This window comes from Otolemur garnettii, unplaced genomic scaffold (assembly GCF_000181295.1).
Source record: "Otolemur garnettii isolate 467f Iridium unplaced genomic scaffold, OtoGar3 scaffold00014, whole genome shotgun sequence".
Classification (NCBI taxonomy): domain Eukaryota; kingdom Metazoa; phylum Chordata; class Mammalia; order Primates; family Galagidae; genus Otolemur; species Otolemur garnettii.
In genome coordinates this window covers 14,957,262-14,961,110 of record NW_003852409.1, presented here as the reverse complement: position 1 = coordinate 14,961,110, position 3,849 = coordinate 14,957,262, and the positions used below count along the sequence as shown (strand labels likewise).

Here is a 3,849-nt window from a genome sequence, read left to right as displayed (position 1 = left end):
ACTGCGAGCCCCCTGTCCGCGCCCTCCCTCTCCCGGCCCCTCCTTCACTCCCTCCCTGGCGCAACATGGCTGCGGCCGCCGCCTCCGCCTCCCAGGATGAGCTGAGTAAGTGCCGCGGCCGACCCTGTGGCCGTAAGCCGGGGCCGAAGCCGGCGCCGTGCAGGGCCGGGGGGCCGCGGCCGGGACCCAGCTGGAGGGCTGGGGCGCGCTGCGATCGCGGGCCGGGTGGGCGGCGGTGGCCGCCGCGGCTTGTGGGGGACTGGGACGCTCGGGCCTGGCGGCCGGGCCGAGTGCGGGCCGCCGTCGCCGCCGGCGTTTGTAGGCCTCAGGTTTGCACCGTCACGTTGCGAAATTGAAACCGGAGCCCCGGGCGGAGCCACCTCTGCCCGCGATCCGCCCCGGTCCGGGGGTGGGGAGAGCCCAGCCCCTTCCCCGCAGTCCCGGGGCTAGAGGACGGGCTGGAGTTCCAGGGTGACGGGCAGTGTCCGCCCGTCCCGTCTGACACCGCCATGGCTCTCGGTTCTGACTGTTGGCGAGTTCTGGAAATGGGAAGGGGGAGAAGGTGTCTTTCTGTGACACCCTAGAAACCAGCTGAAAGGTCACGAATAGGCTGTGACCCTCGGGTGGAGCGGTGAGGGCGAAAGAGGTGCGGTGGTAACTGCAGAAGAAACCATGAGGTGACAGCTCTTTCAGAAAGAGTCAGTGCACGTTCGATCTTGAACGCTGCAGTTTTCCTGGGGAAATTGTCCTGCCATCCATATTCGGGGAGAGCGTTGGTCACCCTGAATCCCAGGCCTCCTGCTCGCCGCCCGGGTCCGCCTCGATGCTTTGTGGGAATTGTAGTTCTGGGGCGCCGCAGCCCCACGCTGGAGTCATAAATACCTAATTTTCACAGGACGTATGAGATAATTTCTGGTTGCATTTTGGGTGGTTATTTGAGTTTTTCATTCTTTCTTTCTTTCTTTTTTTTTTTTTCTTTAAGGTGCCCTTCAGTTTCTGGCGAAAACAGGAAAGGTGCTATTTGGGGATAATGTGGGTTTTAAATGGAATGAAGCATGGGTGAGGTGTTGCAAGCTTTGAGAAGCTTACCGTATGTTGTTAAAGCTTCTGGATTTCCATATGAGAGTAGTTATAAACATAATTTGTGTTTCTTTGGTTTTTGCCCGTTTAAAGCTTCTTTTATATACATGATCACACTTTTGCTCTCCTAACAGCCTAGTGAGGCAGACAAGTAGGCATTACCTTTGTTTTAAAGAGGAGGCAGGTGTAGAGCGATTAAATTCCTTGCTGCTTTGACCCAGAAGTGGCGAAACTGTTTGCTCTTTTTGAAGCTGAAGTAACCACTTGGTGTGAACCTGGGCAGACTGGAGAGTCTGAGTAGACAAGGTCTCATGGTGTGGTTAGAGGTAGAGTCAGCTAATAGATTGCTTGTCTCTCAGCTCCAAGTGGGAGTACCATCAGGCCCTCTGAGATCAGTTCCCTGATTTTCTTATTGTATTTAACTAGAATTTACTATCTTAGAGCCTTTTTTTTTTCCCCCCGGAGACAGAGTCTCACTCTGTTGCCCAAGGTAGAGTGCCATGGTGTCATAGCTCATAGCAATCTCAAACTCTTGGGCTCAAGGGATCCTCTTGCCTCAGCCTCCTATGTAGCTGCAACTACAGGGGCCTCCCATAAAGCCCTGATGGTTTTTTCTATTTTTAGTAGAGACAGGGTCTCTCTCATGCTCAGGCTGTTCTCTAACTCCTGAGCTCAAGCAACCCACCCGCATTGGCCTCCCAGAGTGCTAGGATTACAGGCAAGAGCCACCGCACCTGTAATCCTGTCCATCTGAGACAATTTTAAGTGTATAGTTCAGTGGCATTAAGTACATTCACACTGTTGTGTAGTCATCACCACCATCCATCTCTAGAACTCTTTTCATCTTGCAAAACTGAAACTCCTTTCATTGAACAACAAATCCTCATTCTCTCTTCTAGCCCCTGGCAACTAACCATTCTACTTTGTCTATGATTTTTGCCTACTCTAGGTATCAGGTATAAATGGAATAATACAGTATTTGTCCTTTTTGACCTTTTTTATTTAGGCAATATCCTCACAATTAAATCATCAATGTTGTTGCATGTGTTAGAATTTCTGTTTTTTTTTTTTTTCTTTTTTGAGACAGAGTCTCACTATGTCGCCTTCCGTAGAGTGCTGTTACATCACAGCTCACAGCAACCTCAAACTCTTGGGCTTAAGCAATTCTTTTGCCTCAGCCTCCTGAGTAGCTGGGAGTACAGTGCCTACCACAGTGCCTGGCTACTTTTTGGTTGCAGTTGTCATTGTTGTTTAGCCAGGCCTGGGTTTGGCTTAAACCAGCCAGCTTTGGTGTATGTGGCTGGCACCCTACTCACTGAGCTACGGGTGCTAAGCCATTCAATTTTTTTTTCTTTTTTGAGACTCTTATTTTGTGGCCCTTGGTAGAGTACTGTGGCTTTGTAGCTCACAGCAACCTCAAAGTCTTGGGCTTAAATGATTCTCTTGCCTCCCAAGCTTCCCAAGTAGCTGGGACTACAGACCCCCACCACAATGCCTGGCTATTTTTTAGAGATGGGGTCTTGCTCTTGCTTGGGCTGGTCTTGAACCTGTGAGCTGAGGCAATCTATCTACTTCAGCCTTCCAGAGTGCTAGGATTACAGACGTCAGCCACTGTGCCTGGCCTAGAATTTCTTTTTTAAGGCTAAATAATATTCTCTTGTATTTGTATATCACATTTTCTTTTTCTTTTTTTGGACACAGTTTCACTCTGTTACCCTGGGTAGAGTGCTGTGGTGTTATAGCTTATAGCAATCTCAAATTCTTGGGCTCAAGTGATCCTCTTGCCTCAGCCTCCTGAGTAGCTGGGACACCGATGGGCTCCTGCCACAAGACCCAGCTAGTTTTTCTATTTTAGTAGAGATGTGGTCTTGCTCTTGCTTAAACTGGTCTTGAACTCCTGAGCTCAAGGAAGCCACCTGCCTTAGCACCCGAGAGTGTTAGGATTACAGGCATGAGCCATCATGCCCAGCTGTAAACCACATTTTCTTATCCATTCATCCGTTTATGGACACTGGGTTGCTTCTACATTTAGTTATTGTGAATACTGCTACTGTGAACGTGGGTATACAGATACCTCATTGAGATTCTGCTTTAAATTCTTCTAGGAATATACTCAGAAATGGAATTGATGGATCATGTTCCTCAAAAGATCATTAATTTTTTTTTTTTTGTGGTTTTTGGCCAGGGCTGGGTTTGAACCCGCCACCTCTGGCATATGGGGCCGGTGCCCTACTCCTTTGAGCCACAGGCGCCGCCTGATCATTAATTTTTTTTTGAGGAATTAATGATTTTTTGAGGAACAACTATACTGTTTTCAACAATGGCTGCACCATTTCACCTGCCTATCAATAGTGCACAAGGATGCCACTTTATTCACATTCTGGCCAACACTTGTTATTACCTTATTTTCAGTAGTAACCATCCTGATGAGCGTGAGCTGGTTCTATTTTTTAAAATGCTGTACTATGGCATGATGTCTGAGTTGTGTTGTAGCACTACACACATTAAAATCTGAATTACCAGTAGGTATGGGGAGCAAAACTAGAGGAAAACTTGGATATCGTTCTAAAGTGGTAGAGTCATTTGTGTATATGCACTGTGCTCCTGTGCATTTGGGTACCTATTAAAGTACTGATAGTTGGCCAGGCAAGGTGGCTCATGCCTGTAATCTTAGCACTCTGGGAGGCCGAGGTGGGTAGACAGCTTGACCTCAAGGGTTTGAGACCAGCCTGAGCAAAAGTGAGACCCCGGGCTCGGCGCCTGTGGCTC

The 3,849-nt window shown here is 48.8% G+C and overlaps 1 protein-coding gene across 3 annotated transcripts in view; it reads left to right on the top strand.

The window, feature by feature from the left end:
- KIAA0368 (KIAA0368 ortholog) overlaps window positions 1–3,849 on the top strand; it is a 137,862-nt gene that overhangs the window by 767 nt on the left and 133,246 nt on the right. Inside the window, exon 1 of one of the 3 annotated variants that reach the window (XM_023510479.1) lies at window positions 49–105. The exons of 1 other annotated variant lie outside the window; for it this stretch is intronic. The gene's annotated coding sequence lies outside the window, so the exon portion shown is untranslated. Of the gene's footprint in view, window positions 1–48; window positions 106–398; window positions 678–3,849 lie in introns of those variants that run through there. One more of the 3 variants, XM_023510480.1, reaches the window with a different exon arrangement.